We start from the raw sequence: 17,202 nt of genomic DNA, 5'->3' as shown, positions 1-17,202 counted from the left end.
CACCTCGATACTATTTTAAGGTGCGTATATGTAACAAATAATCTTGCTTTTGTCAGGACAAGAATCTGCAATTGGGTGTGTCTTATTACCTCTACAGACAGGAACTCCTTATTTGGAAGCAAATTCCTCTGCAAGAAATTCCCCAGCTTCACACTTTTGGTTTGGTTTTGTGCGAGTCAGTTAGTTCAGTGCCTGAGGCTATAACAACACAGTTTTGTAATTGGGTGACTCTTCTGTCTACCAACTAGACGTGATATGCTTGGAACATATAAGCAGGTCTTGTTTCTACCTCGCCGATTGACTGTACCTCTGGAATAGCTGACGTACAGTTGCGATCAGCAAGATTATGGGAGAGATGAGTGGGACAACCATGGTGGGCTTCCTCATGTCTCCGCATTTGCCAGCGCAGACAGAGAAGCTTCGCTCTGATCAAGCACATGACATCACTGCTTGTCCCTGGCGGAGAGAGGTATGCAGAATAGACGTTTACAAGGAGGAGCAGCGTTGTGGTCCAACTGCGATCAGTAATGGAAGAGTTCTTAGTCACACACGGCCAAACCACACAGCATCAAAATAATTTGCTAAAATGATTTAGATCAGACCACATCATGCAGGAATTAATCTTTTACATCATCCGGACAGCTTCCAGTTATCGCTGAAGAGTTGCGTAAAATAATGCATTATGCATCGATGAGCGCATTTTCTGTCACTACAGATCAAATAAACTGAATGGAAACAAGGGCCTTTACATCTTAATTTTCTTTATTTCTTTATTTTATTTTGTCACTAATCTAATATCAAGTTTTATCCATTTTATCCATCATCCATAATTCACGCAAACATAATAAAGCTGAAATGTCCTCACACTCGGGCCGTCTTCTTTGCAACAGATTGTGGGAAATGTAGCATTACATCACTTGCTCACCAATGGATCCTCTTCATAATAATGCTTAAGTGTTATCTCCTATTGTTCTCTCACATTAACCAAAAGATTTATTTAGAGCCGGTTTGGAGCATTTTCACTTGTAAATAGGGCTTGATCTGTGCATTTTTCAGTTCCACTTTATATTATGTGGCCTTAACTACTATGTTTATGCGTATTAATCATTTAGTACAGTGAAAAAGGGTTTAAGCAAAACAAAAAAGAAATAGTATTAATAATAATACTGCTTTAAATATTTGTTTTTCCCCCAAAAAATACACTTCAAAGATGTTCTGTTTAATTTAACTGCAGTTTTGTTTTTCTTAGCAAAATATTATATATTTTTTTACCATTATTCTCATATTATCATTATTATACTTTTTCCATGATTTACAGAAAACACCCAATAAATGTTGTTCAGTGTAACACTTTTGTCAGGCATATTTACAACAAAAATCTATTTCTGACATATGGAAAGATTACTGTTACTTTAATTACTTTCACCTCAAATAATAATTAGTTAAAATTTTACATGTACACTATCCACTATCCTTGCCCATTTGTCAGTAACAATATTTTTACTAATTTAAAACACAACAACATTTTATATTCTCCCTTATACTGTTATATATACAAATAGGGATGTTGTTTGAATTTTTACATAAATATTGTGCATACACCGGACGACAATGTAACATTATGTCATTATTTCATTTTGACATTTCATCTTCAAAAACTTTTTTGAAATCTTAAAAGTAGACACTTTATTTACATGTGCTTTCTATGGACATAGAATCACTTTTGTACATTTCTTTTGATGTCTATATTTTCATTTTACATTTTTACATTTATAATTACACTTTTGACCCATCCCTTACACCTTAACCCACCCTTAAACCTACCCAAACCACCAAACTTGTCCCTTACATTACCCATATACAACCTCAATTGTACAATATGAACACAATAAGTACATTGTACTAATTTTTTGATGAGAGTACATAGTAGTTAAGGTTAATATAAAGTGGGACCCATATTTCTGTCCTGATGCGATTTTTTTTTTTTTTTTTTTTTTTTTTTTTTTTTTTTTTTTTTTTACTGGAGAAAGCAACATTATGGACAAAGGACTAACTACAGGAATGGTTTGAAAGATTAATAATTATTTTATTACAAACATGCAGCTTTTTGTTTCACAGTATGTTAAGTGAAAGACTGGTGTCATGGAGTACTTGTTTTTATCAGCAGCTTCGACATTCTTCATTACAGGTGAACTATAGCATAATTTATTAAAGGAATAATGTTAAACCATTAACCAAACACATTGAAATTTTATTAGAACAACAAATGATGTTTTCAAGCAGGATTCTTAGCTGTTTTAGTGAAGTATTTGCTTTAGCCGATCTTCGGATGTCATGAATCGTTGTATCTACCGTTGTTTTGTTTCAAATAGATTTGCCCAAAAATAGATGCTAATACCTTGGGTAAATGGGTCTTAGGTTTCATTCATGCATAACCATGATTTAAAATATTAGGAGGACACTGATTTGTCACAAACATAGTTTAGGAGTTTGTGATTTCAGACTGGTATTTGCACAGGTGGATGATGCAAATTAAAGGAAAGCTTCAGCAGTTTTCGCTCATTTACAGTTGACCTGGTGTGGTCTAAAGCCTCAGCTCTGACTAAACCCATGGACAAACAGTGACTAAATGCAAGCCCAATTGTCTAAGACAAATAATGAATGCAACCGTCTCTGGTGGCTCTTTCTCTAAGGAGGTCAGAAGAATAGGATAATGACATCAGGAATGAGCAAACACATGTAAGGAAGCCATGGGTGATCCAGCCAGACTTCCCACACTGTGCTTGTCAACACTTTGTTTCAGAGCGAGGAATGTTTTGCTCTATTGTATCAGTGTAATGGTGTGGCCATGTGTAACAAGTCTGGTGACGCCTGGAATATTAATTGATGTGTGACGACTTGAGGAATTCAGGGAAAACAGCATTTATTGGACTTTAAATAAAGGTTTATTTGGTTGTTCGAAATAGACAAAAGATTTACATTTTTCTTCTGGCCTTTTAGTATCGAACGGCTTTCAAAGTGACGGATAATATACTATTGGGTTTTTTTAACCCTGAAAACTAACCAAGATTTAATTGCACAAAAAAGTTGTTGTTGATTGCATTTTGCGTCATTTTGGGATGTATGGGAGCAGTGCTGGCTACATTGCTTAGAAATACTGATTCTAAATTTCATGATAGATATTATAGTTTGTAATGTTATCTATTAAAATCTATATTAGGTAATACGCACTCCATTTTGGTAACACTTTATTTTGATGGTCCCTTTTGAATATTTTGTTGATAGTAAGTAACTTTGCGCCTACATGTCAGCTAACTTTCATCAGAGTATAAGTAGATGGTCTGATTATTATCTGTTAACTCATTATTGTGATGATCTGACATTCTGCTGTCTATAAGTAACTTTTCTAGAGCATGTCAACTTATTCTAACCCAAACCCTATCAGTCTGCTAATACTCTACTACCACTATAGTGAGGAATTAGGAGATATGTTACATTAAATGAAGGTTGAGCGCGTGGATCTGACACAGATTTGAGTTTGAGATTCAATATCAATCCACATTTGAACAATTCTGTTTCATGTACCATTTATTAGTAGTAGGTTTATTAGTTAGTAAATTATTACTTTGGAGATTGTGTCTGCAGATGTGAAAAGTCACATTATACCAACAATGCAATGATCAGAATTAAAAGGCTGTAATTATTATTATTTATTTTTTATACTACACTTTTATGAATCATATCCTGTATCAAGCTAAAGTGTAGTGATATGCATTTAATGTTAGCAGAGATAAATGTTTTTGTGTTTACTTAAATGTGTTTGACTTGCAAAACCAGAGTTATTGGTCCAATATAGTATAAAAAGAGTACACTGAAAAGTTGTTTTATAGTAAGACATATATATATATATATATATTATATACAATTTTCATTTGTGAACATAGGAGTCAGTGGGTTTATTTTCTCTACTTCTTTACTTTAGCTTCCACTTCCAACACCAGCTGGACTCTGTCAGTGCTACTTGCATATATATATTTCATTTATTTTCTCTTTAGTTTCCAAGCAACCATATGAATTAAAATCGAATGACAAGTTTGAACACAATAGCTTTAGTTCATGATATTGCAAAGAGATTGAACAGGGAATACAATTCTCAATGCTTGCATAGCTTTCCTGCCAAGTTTTTCGTTATTGTACCATGTCCTTCAGGTTGGGCTCTTGTCTGATAAGCCCAGCGTGGCTGCTCTTTTCATGAGGGCAAATGAAGCTGGAAAAGTCCCCATCCTTCCCGGGTGTCATCTGAATCACTGCTGCCTGGCGAAACCTCTGACCAGGAGGGGAATTCTTAAAAGTGACGAAAGAAGAATTTGATAATTGCTGTGGGGCATCAGATTTTCCTCAAATTGACAAGAGGTCAGACCAGTTTCTTAATTTGTGAAAAGGTGAACTGTACTGAAACACAGCCTCCTAGTTAGTTAGAGGAAGTGAACAACAACTGGAAAGTCCCAGTGCATGAATTAATATGGAACTTTCCGGAGAGGGAAACAAAGTAGTTACAATACCAGTTTTGTTTGTTGTGACAATTTCTAATTAGATTGAACTGAACGTTGGCTTTTTTCAAAGTTACGTATTGTAGGCCAAACACTGGTCAAATTAATTCTGCATTTTTTCCCCTGCACGTGGCATTAGTGTACCTCTACTTATTGAGCATCTGCAAAAACAGGTCAACCTGAATGTTTCAGCACACATCCTTCAAAGGCAGAAAATGTTTGTTAAATGCTCATAATTACCAAATAACCCAGTTTAATGTGCAAAGATCAAGTCAACTAAGTCACTTGTAAAGTGTAAAAGCATTGCTTGCTCACCCAAAACATCAGTTTTATCACAGTTAACATGAGGTTAGGCCTACTTGTTGGTTTGACCAATAAGAGATGTGTGAGAAATTGTCGTTATTTTTGTAGCTGTTATAGGCAGTGTTCAAGCAAAATCATACATTGAACCAGTGTGATATCTTTTCATACAAAATCAGGCCATAACAAAATTACTTTCTGCTCTACTCTTTCTGTGCAGTTGTTTAATTGAATTAAAATGTAAATTCAGTTTGAAAATGACACTGGCACATTGTTTAGTACTATAAAATGTGATTTAAAGCAAGTGATATAAAAATAAAGGTGACAACTGGATGCATAGCTTGTGCAAACATATCAACATCATTACGATCAGATGCTTTCCTGCTGTAATTTTTGTCTTGCATTGGGATGTTTGCTAACAGTATATCACAGATTGCATTAATATAACCACGTTTCACCTCTAAGCAAATAATGAAAAATATTTCTGCTATGTGTATATTGGGGGCTTAATGGTGCTGAAATGACACAATTTACCTAATCAGGGTTTGCAAAATATTCTCTAGCTATGAATCATGCAGGATTGCTTGGTCTCCCAATCAACCCAGTTGGGGTGGATGCCATATACAATTTAAGAAGTCTGTGAGGAATACACATATGACCACTTCAATGGCTTAGGTCATGTCTGATTTTTAAAACCAATGACATTTATACGTTTTGGTCTACTGGAGATATTTTGGAATTATTTTTTCCCCAGTGTTTTTCTGGTAGCAAGGTAGCCAACAATACAATTTATTAAATGGTCTGCAAAGTCAAGCCATATTTATATGGTCCTTTATTCAAAGCAAATTGTTGAAGAAGCTTCACGTTAATAAACGGGAATTGTGAGACGAATTAAATTTCTGCTGTGAAGCAGCTTTAAAATAATAGTAGTGTCATTAATCAGCTCCGCTCAGTTCAGTGCAGATCAATAAACTTCATCAATTATGAAATAAGTTCAGTTAAGCTATTTAGCTCTACAGAAAGCAGCAATGTCATTTCGATCTATCTATGATGCACGTATCATGCAGGGAGGAGCAGTGAGGATCGACATGTCTAATAGTACATAGATAAAATGTATCGGATCCAACTGTTCCTTCGCTCAAGGTTTTTCACTCCCACTGCACCTCAGCTATTTTCACGAGCTAGAGATACTGGCAGTGAATGAGCATCTCTTAGAGATGAGTCAAAACAAATACCAGACTGCAAGGAAAATCCTTGTGAAGACAACCATGCTAAAAACAACCCAACTCAGCGTCTGTATGTTCAGTCTTGTCTGAAGCACTCGCTCCAATCCCAGAAGTAGCGATTTGCTTGAAGGTGTCTATATTTTCCCAGAATTGAGCTGGTCTGTCTCGGAAATCCTCGCTGTGTGAGTGTCATGACAGAGCCATGTGACACTTTCCACCTGTCGGTCTGCAGAAGATGATTGCATGCGTGTGCAGGACCAAAGCGTCAATGTATACACAAACGTTTAAATGAACATGTTTAACGTGTTTAAACGGGAACGGGTTCCAATTACTCTTAAGCTTGACAAGTTGATTTTAACCAGTTTCCATAACACCTTGGAGTTTGTTTTCTTTGGTCAACCGTTCATTGATGGTAAGAAAGATGATGTTATCTCCTCCCAGTGTGCATGTTTGATCTGTGCTGTAATTTTTTTCACAGCAGTTTTCCTGTCGTGCTTGAATTGGCAGATAACGTACAATTGACACGTGGAATACATCACTCCAATGGAATTTTAATGGATCGCCTTGATTTCTCATAAACGACACCCTGTCCCTCTTTGACGTGTCGGTGGGGATTTTTTGTTTCACCTGCCATTTCCCTCAATATCGTTTTCATGATGTAATGTTGATAAGATCCTGGTTTTTCTGGATAATTGACATGCAGTCACTTACTCCGTTCACAAATCGGCTATTATGAAATGGTAACACGTGCAGACAGATTAGTTGGGGTCCAATGCCAATCGACAAATGAGAGGGAAAAATTGGCTAGATACTTATCCGATTGCTGGCAACTTTATTAGGGAATGCAACTTATGTCTGACCTTCAGTGATGCCAGCGATCAGTTTGTGATCAGTTTATGTGAAAGTAAAAATGCTAACATTTTTACAGTAAGGTTCTGTAAAATAAATATTTTTAATGCAATAGCTGGCATGAATTAGTCAGAATTTAAGTGTTTAATCTAATGTTTTTTGTGTAATTTTGGACCTTTTGGAAAAGTGTTACCTTAAAAATGATATATAGTTGCCATTTTTTTGCCATTGGCAGCTGTGGTATATATTTATTCTGGGTTCAAGCGTTAAGCCTGATGGATTTCACAAAGGTTTTAGAGTTTTGTTTGTTATTGGTTGAACAAACCGGTAGTCACTGTTGGTCGAGCCAAAAGATGACATGTCGGGGTGCAGAAAAAAAACAAGCAAAACAATGTTGAAAGTGTTACATGTGTTAAACCCTTAAATGACTCACTAGTAGTTGTCTGGTATAGGAGTACGTGTTTCAAAATCAAAACAGCGACACACATCAGCTTTAATGAAGAGCAGCTGATCTGATTTGTTACATTGAGCTGTGTTAGTACGACAGAGGGCTGGGTTGGACAGGATGTATTTCAGACGCAGCTTATTGACAAAACCACATAGCTGCAGGGATGAGATCAATACTAACTGACCATTATTCCCACACTTACATGACCTCCTGACCTCTGATGACCTCCCGGAACCTCGGGCCTCATGAACAGTATTCTGGAATGGTTTGAAAAGCACATGTGTGTAGATATGCATGTGTGATTATTAATAAATGTTTTTTAACTATACTTCAAAGACGTTAGGATCAAAAGAAATTCACAAAAGTGATTTTTTTGGTCCATAGAAAGCACATAAAATGTAAGTAAAGTGTGTACTTTTTCAAATACGTTTTTTTCAAGGAAGAATAAAATGTCAAAATTAGCTTAAAACTTTTGACATTCATATAAAAAAACCTACATGCTTATTCTGACGTGCATATTAAAATATATAAAAGAATAGGAAAGCATATTACATTCTATTGTATTTATATGAGTAAAAACAATATTATGAGTAACCTAGGATGAAAAAAAATCTAAAAAATTCTAAAATGAATTAGTATTTGGAGTGAAAGTAATTAATCTTTTATTGTGTCATAAATTGATTTTTGTAAATGTGCCTGACAAGACTGTTACACCAAATGACATTTTAGTAGTAAAGTTAGTAAATCAATAAAAAATGTTTAGTTAATTTGTTAATTTCAATTAATTTAAAAATAAATTATTATAAAATATTATTAAAAATAATAATATATTATTTCCATATTAATAATAATATTTTTACATTTTTGTACTTTTGGCCTGGTTTCATGTGTCGTCTGGCAGTCTATTTGAATGCTTCTAAAGAAGAGTGGAGCTTGTTTTTAAGTGTTTCTGTGAGGGCCTAGTGTTCTCTTTCACAGACCATGTTCAACCATATTATTGTTATAAGAACATCATTATGGACAATGAAGCACTATGTATATAAGTTATAGGTCTTGGAAAATAGGACCATGAAAAAAAAATCTGTTTTATTTTAAACAATGCTTAATTGGTTGCCATATGCAATGTAAAAAACAAACAAACAAACAAACATAACATAAACATAAGTGACCTTTCAAATCAACAGGGAAGGTTTTATGTGCAGGTTGCGTCCAAAAGTAAAGCGTGAAGCACAATATTTAAATATTTTTGAATCACAATTAAATTAATGACCTTGAAATGGCAATAAATATATATTTGCTGATTTTCAGTGCGGACTTCAGGGCCCCAATGTAATTTGGCTCTTTTTTTTTTCTTTGTCTTTCCACATGACGTGATTTAAGTCAGTGCTTGACATGTTGTACATTACTTAAATGGTGCAGAGCGGAGGGCAAACCCCACTCATGCCTCCATTATTAGTCTGCTGTGTGTTTTATGAGTTGAGTTTATAGAGCTGGGCCTGGGGCGGCCGTGAATTTCACTCGCTAATCCGTCTGCAGGTACTGTAAAAGCTAAACGCGCGGCTCGAAACAAATTTATGTTTTGAGTAATCTGTAGCTGACTTACGACATTGCGCCGGTTGTTTTTTTCCCCCTCTGCTCGGTCAAGGTCGAGTTTATTTATATTTAATTACAATACACAAGAATGTTTCAAGACAAACACAACAAATCTAATTCCATCCATCAGTCTTGCAAAGCTTAGCTGATAAAACATCGACTGAGATGAAAATCCTCAAGAACTGGGTTAGAGGAAACAATCCTAAAATATCACTAGCTCATCGATCGACCGTACATCATCCCGGGTTTGTCAAGAATAAATCCTCACGGATTTATAGTGCCATTTAAGGTCGGAGCATTTCCTTTAACTGGAAAGGAAATGGCTAGCCTATTTGCGATCTCCACCCCTGTTGACAGATCCAACAAATTTGTTGCAATGTCTTGAGAACAGTGCATAACCTTGAGTTCTCAGGACAGGCGTTTGACCATTTCCAAAAATATTTCTCAGCATAACAGGGGATTTTAATCGTACTTATGATAAAACGATTGCCCACGTTACATTCAAGGCCTTGGGACTCAAAAAGGGTCAATGGGTTTGTTCTCAGAAGAGCAGTTAGCATGTATGTGTCAACTGGAGATAGATTTAGCAAACCGCAACAATGTTTCAAACTGAGATGCATGACAACAAGGGTTGAGAAAAGTCTTTTTTTTGAGTTTCATCACTCTGTAAATAACCTTTGGTGATTCGGTGGCTTCTCAGGCTGGGCTGGTTTTGCGAGCTCAGTGTTGATGGATCTCTGGGGTGTTTACCAAGAAAATGTCTCTGTGAGGTTTGGAGTGATGTTTATCTGGATAGCTCAGCTGTGATGTTTTAATCTCTTCTTAACCAGTGCATAATTCTCAGCAGTGGCTGTTTGTCTCGAGGGTCTGTTTTCGAGGATCATATACATGGCAGCCAGTCAGAGCAGGTATTTCAAAACCGTAACTTGCAGTGCCTCTCATAATTTATAGTAAAGCTACACTGAAAAAAAAAAATGTGTGTTGGATTTACATGATTTAATCATCTATGTCAGTTCCACGTGAATCAGTTCAGTAACATAAACGTGTTCGCATAACTTCACCATCGTCAAATTAGGTTATTTTGAACTGACCAAATTAAGTAGTAGCAAATTGATTTTATATGGTTGTCTCGCAGGATTGAATTTGGTCAATTTCACGCATCTCTTTTTCTTTTTTGTCACGTAATTAAATTATAGAATTCTAAGATTGAATAAGCAATTATTAATTCCAATATATCCTGCTTAAAACACACACACACACACACACACAATAATACTTGGCACTTTTATTCTCCCAAAACAAAAAACATTTTCATGTACTGACTTACATGACTACATTTAAACTTCTTTTTTGAAATGTATTAAAAAAAAAAGTCTTATTTCACATTCAGGTGATGCATATCACTCACTACAAGATATTATTAAGATTATGATGCCAGAGGGAGAACTTCACTTGATCTCACGCAACAGGTCGTCATTGATATTTCAGTGATGTTTACATTAGTTCACATTGCTAGCATCTTTAAACCTGAGGTGATTTCACTCCACTGCTTCTCTTTCTCCTTATGGTTGGTGCTTTTTCGACACATTATTCAGACAGTCGTGTTACTGCAAAACTCTGTCTCCACTAACCAGCTTACAGCAGCTGTTTTGAGGTTGCACACTGGCTATTGTAAAAGTACTGATGTAATCACATAGCTGTCATGATCCCCATTTAAATCCTATATATCCAACATGTTTGATACGATCGCTCCTCACATTAGCAGACGGTCCACGCCGAACAAGGTGCTTAACAAGAGTTTTGTTCCGAGGGGAAAAAAGCGTGGCTAAACCGGGCTAAAAATCCTGTAGTGTAAGCCAGGCTTAAGAGTATAGACAACAAAAATGTAAGTATATAACACTGATTAGATGACATGGTCAATTAAATAAATTAATAAATAAAAAGTTGAAACTTTGCTTTAATGCAGGCAGTATGAGCAGAGATTGTGATCTCTTCTGAAAACCTAGATGAGAAACGTTCTGGGACATTTATCTCTGGAGAAACATCTGAGAAGCAACTATAAAAGGTCACTGCTGCCTATGAAATACAGCTAATATATCTTATTTTTTATTTTTGATAATAAATCTAATTTCCTATGGATTGTTATTAAGCACAAAACAATAATACTTATATTTATTTATTTTTTGTAAATACGACAAAGATCGGCCAAATTTGACAAAAAAATGCTGTTTCAGTGTTTTTTGAATCGTTAATTGTGTTACTTGCTATTTCTTTGTAACTAATTGTGGAATTCATAATCAATTTCTGAGAGAAAATTATTCTACACCTTTTTTTTCTCTTAGTGTACGGTATCCTTGTTTGTTATTATAAAATAGGAGCTGGAGCATCTTTACTGTTAGTTAGCTAGTCCCCAACACTAATGGCAGTTCAGTACCAGCGTAGCGCTATTCTGTGATCCATTAACAGCCAGTAACATTGCAACCTGTTTGTCTGAACCCCCTTTTGAACTTCAACCCAAGAAATGACATACCCAAACTGAAATGGTTGCAGCTCACGAACGATTTATACTGCAGGCACAATTGTGGTCTCTTCTGAAAGAAGACACTTGGGAGTGTGTCGTCCAAGAGTCAGGATTAATTAAAGTCACACGGGAATATAATTAGAAATGTTCACTTTTTTTTTTTTTGGAAAGTAATCGTTACCAACATACTTGCATGTTTTTATGGAAAACACACACAAAAATGATCCTTTGGCTGAATTTGATTCAAGTGCGGACAAGTGGTTAGAAATTAGATGTTAACATTGAATTAAAATGTAAATTGACACTTTTTCTCAGTTAAATCAAGTGCCTTTTTTAAGTGGCGTTTGAATTTGTGACCACGTATTCAAGAACTCTATTGGCTTAACTTATTTTAATTATGTTAATTAAGCAAGAAGCAAAAGCTATTATTTTTCGAGAGTTGCAAACAACTGAGAATTTGGTCAGAAGGCAATAGAAATTCCTTCAATATTAAGTTTGTGTATTGTGGATTCTGTGATGCTATGGACTTTTTTAATAAGCCCAGGAAAATAATTAGGTTTGGTTCAGTCTAACACGTTTCATTTTGTGGGGATTTTATTACTTAAAGTTAGTTTTTTCTCCCAAAGTAACATCATGGAAATGTTTTTGAACAGGAATCCCAATGATTGAGCAGAACATGGCCCACTTGTTTCAAACAACCATGAAATTGTTTGGAGCCAGATAAGACCTGCTTAGACACGTCTTGCTCTGAAAAAGCCTCTCCACCTGCATCTATACCACTCTCGTTCCAGTATCTGCTATATTTTCTCTTGTAGCCTGTATATAAACCTTGTGCTTTTCCTTTTGTAGTTTGAACCGCATCAACCGTCTGACCGACCGTGGCTTAAGCCCGTTGTTTCTGTTTAAAACCTGCAACACAATGTTTATGGCATCAATAATCCCTTAATCCTCTTGATCCAATAATTCTTAGCGATTTCATCGTAAATGTGGCCACACATGCTTAATATAATCTGTACGTTTCATTTTCATGCACGATTGTCAGAGCTTATTAGTATGAAAACTAAAGCGAACTACACGGTCTGCCTTGTATAAGCACGACTGCTTCCAAGAGGCTGTGGAATCCGCAAGTTGTTATTCATTTTCTCAATTACAGCATACATGCAATTACTCCCATGGTTCTCCTCCTTTTCTTGGACAGAGTTCATAGCCGCAGTTTGCTCGTCACAAAATGAATTAATCTAAAATCAACTCAATGTGTAGTTAAATATACCCCATACAATATGCTCAGATAAAAATAAAATGTATCGTGCAATTAAGTGCCGAGGGTTTTTACCCACCAACATCCTGTATTGATTTACTGAGCTGGGATCCTAATGGCAGATGGATGCTTTACTGCTGTGGCGAATGGCTTTCCCCAGAATAACTGGGATTGAACCCAAGCTCAAGTGCTTGGCCAATGATAAATATATATTATCAATGTTAACAGGACTTTGCTACAGAAAATGCGGTTGAATTGTTTATATAGTGCACAACTTAAAGTAAAAGCTCTTGTAATCACAAAGCTTAGGGAGTATTACAAATTATTAAAAAAAGATATTCAACATTATGCAAAAAAACAAACAAACAAATGTGTGTTTGGTTGCCAGGGTGTTGCTATGTGGATGCGGAAGTGTTTTTTGTTTTTATTGTGTTCTGTGTGATGTCTAGTGTTGCTGGGTGGTTTTTACTTGCATAATTAATATGTGTTTCATATTGGAATAAAACGGACTTTGCTTACACAGGATTTAACATTTCCTCCTTTTTTTTGGTAATAATTTGTACACTGCTATTGTATAACTATTTCCACCAACTTCCTTCAAAGAAATTGCTTGTAAATCTCTCATTATGCAAAATGTATACCAATATCAGATTTAAGCAGATTTTACCAACTTGTTTCAATGATATGATGATAAAGAGACATTAGGCTTTCTGTGTTTGTGCACTTTCCCTGCATTTGCATTCAAATGAATTCAATTTGTACACATGCAGCTGATGTTGCAAAACCGGACAAATAAATTCTGATTAAATTAAATCCTGAGATATTTTCCAATGTTTGGCTTTTTGCTCATGAACAGCTTGTCTCAATTATGTGTTGTTTAACTCCACAATGAATTGCCTAACAATGATGTCAACAAAGTACTGGAGAAGTTAGTTTGAATATTATTATTATTGTTTGTACTCTAAATGAGGTGGAAAGTAAATTAAAACTGTGTGAGAGTCTGAGGATGTTTCGTGGAGTATTTATTACCAGCCTTCAAGCTACAAGACTGTCGTAATACTAAAGTTTTTATAATAATCCTGTGTTGTCACTAACAGCTGGTTACCTCCTCCAGTCCTGACGTCATAGATCAAACATTCAATCACACAATCACTTTTATTTATTAGTCAAAGTGCTAAACTGTATCAAATAGGACAGTAGAGTGATAGTAATGTATAATGACAAAATTAAACAATTTTTATTAAATGCAGATTCTGTGTAATTAAATGAATGATAATTGCTAAAAAATTAAGTGTCCCCATTTAAGCAAGTCAGAGGCAACAGCAGCAAGGAACCATAACCCCATCCATGACAGGGAACGGGAAGAAGAGACGAGGACGGTGCTAAAGTAAAGAAAATAAATCAAAACCGTCTCCAGCTACTTAACTTCCCCCCTAGACTATCTACCAGTAATTATTTGAAAAGAAAAATGTCTTCAGCGTCCGCGACGCCCTAACTTATACTATACTCACTGATCAAAACCAAAAGTACATGGGGTGGCACGCGCTCCTAACCTAATGTACTATACAAAGTAGATTCCTACGTGTTGCAATGTAAGTCACGTGACGTTCTTACCTGTCCACTTCTCCCCGGCCTCATAACACACAACGAATGATAACTAACAATATGAGCGGAAAAGGGAATGGGAAAACAATACACAGTAACGAACATCAAACAACGCAATATACAATGATAATCAGTATTCCAAACAAGTAGCGAGCAAACAGCAAAACAAAATGGGGGGCTTGTGGGTGGTCTGGCGGGCTCTTTTATTTGAGGTGTTTTGGAATGATTGGAGACTGCAGAAGGTGTGATGTCAGCGCTGATGATGATTGATGGGTGACGGGAACCAATGACCGGTGACTAAGAGTGTAAAGGACGGAGAACAGATAGAGGGAAAAAAAAAACACACACGACACAACGCGAACACGTAACAATGGGGGAAAAAAACTTTAGAAGAAACCAGGCTTAGTTGGTGGCCAGAACTCCTCTGGCCAGACAAATCAGCACTTAATTTCCAGATCAATTTTAAACACAGCTAGGTCAGATTGTGTAAAGTACTTATTGTTTGTTTGTTTGTGTGTGTATGGTTCTTGTGATCTGTCCACGAGGCTCATCTATGGGTTCTGGTCTCCAATGAAGGTCGGAGAAGAGTATTACAGTGTTATGTGTAAGACAGGTTAAAGAGATGGGTCTTTAATCTAAATTTAAACTGACAGAGTGTGTCTGCCTCCCCAACAGTGTTAGGGAGATTACGCCAGAGTTTGGATTAAATAGGGAAAGGATCTGCCACCCACAGTCGATTATGATATTCTATTATGATATATAGGTATTATCAAACGGTCAGAGTTTTGAGAATGCAGAGGATATGGAGGAGTATAATGTGATAGATGGTGGTAGTGTTGACCTAACATAATCTTCTATTTCAATTCAGGTTCAAAGTCACAGTGACAATGACATCTGCAGTAGGAAGTGCATGGTAACAGTGCTTGATCTGTGCAGATTCCTGTCAAGAGTCAGACAAGATGTCTTTTCAATTGCAATATTAAATATTCACATGTTAAAAACATCTTAATTGTGTTTTTTTTAATGTTTTTTTTTTAATTTTTATTAAAAAACATAGAGTAATGTTAACTGATCTAAACCATACACATACCCTAATGAAGTCTCAGCTTTGGCCTGGAGTTATTCATTTTCAGTTTTATTCAAATGAGCAGTGACGTACTAATGCAAGTCATGAGTTAACTTGTTTAGAGGGTGCTTTATAAATACAGATAAAACACTACTGAAAGTTAAAGAGGTTTTGAACAACATTCACAATTAGTGAGCGATAATGTAACAACAGTATTACAATTTGTATTCTATTCCTTTTCGCAGTCAGCCATTGCTCAGTCAAACAGGAAAACTTATGCTATAGGAGGAGTCAAACTTGCTGCGTTGGGCCACTTGAACAAAAAAATCTATGTTTGAGAACACCGGAGCCACAGTGTTTACATTTTTCAACGAAATCGGCTCACAAATGGTTTACTTGCAGCTGTCTCTGCATATTAAACTGGCACGGGAGAAAGTGTTTGACCACTGAAAACATTACATACATCACTGTACACTGGCCATAAGCGGGCTACCCTACACGAGGGCTTTTAATAACACAAACACTGAGCCTTGGAGATTATCTCCTTCTTAAATTCCCTGACTCGTATTTCACGCAAGAACCTAACCGTAACCGCACTGTTAGTCAGACAGCTGTGATGTAATCTGCCTGCTTCTATCTCGTCCAGTGAGCATGGCCGAGACACATTCTGTCCTGATCTATGTAAATATGTCTCCAGCGCCGGTGCCGATCTTTCCCTTCACATTTCCTTATCGGCTAACTATCTTCCACGGCCTTTCACTCGCGCCCTTTCCACTCACATAAGTTCAGCTGCTCTTTCTTCTCCTTTATCACATTATGCTTTGCATGCAAGACGTCGTCCCATTTATCACTGGAAATAGGGCATTAGAAACTGATTATAGCATTCATGCATCAAGGACTGGTTTTGCATTTGGCCTATTTTACCCCTATCATAGGTTTTGGAAGGCATCGTCATTCACAGCCAACCAAACGTGATCCCCAAATCAGATATTCAGCTTAGGGTGTGCGTTATGCATAGATTGCTTGATCTTTGCTAAGGGTCATTTGAAGTTTGCAACCGGATTAGTTACAGAGGTGTGATGGCATTTTTTTTTTTTTTTTATCTAAAGGGTAGGTGGCTAAAGGGTAGGTCTAGGATTACTTCAAACCTCTTTTTGTACTTGCAAAGAAAAAGCTGCTGTACCTGCAGGGCTTGGAATACAATCAAAGTTCTCAATTTCCCCTCGTTCCAAGAACAGAATTATATCTATAGAGAATACTATATGCATTATTCTTACACAGCATGTCTTTGTGCAGTATAGTCATGTTTCTGTAGCCTCTCTAATACAGAAAAAAACGTATTATGTCGGATTAGAATTTGTTTACATTGGCTTTCAAAGAAAGACGAGTAAGAAAGAAAGTGTAGGGATCCCCAAAAGATACAATGGAACGCAGCGGTAGGGAAAGTGAAGATCCTGGTTATTTTTTCCATAAATAAATGTTGTGTTGAGTTATTATATAAACCTTTCATGATACACTGACTGTGAATACCACAATGTATATATTTGTATACTGAAAAACATGACTTTTTTGAGTACAAAGGCTGAAATAAAGAGGTTATATATATATATATATATATATATATATATATATATATATATATATATATATATATATATAGATATAGATATAGATATATGATAAAATTGTACAATATATGTATAGTCTTATATTATTTGGGATTTTTGAGTTAGTTAGGCTGGTTCATTTACTAAAGAATTTATATAAATGCCTTTGAATGGGGAAA

This window comes from Puntigrus tetrazona, chromosome 9 (genome assembly GCF_018831695.1).
Source record: "Puntigrus tetrazona isolate hp1 chromosome 9, ASM1883169v1, whole genome shotgun sequence".
Taxonomy (NCBI): Eukaryota; Metazoa; Chordata; class Actinopteri; order Cypriniformes; family Cyprinidae; genus Puntigrus; species Puntigrus tetrazona.
The sequence above is the reverse complement of the archived record's forward strand: the minus strand, read 5'-3'. Positions refer to the sequence as shown.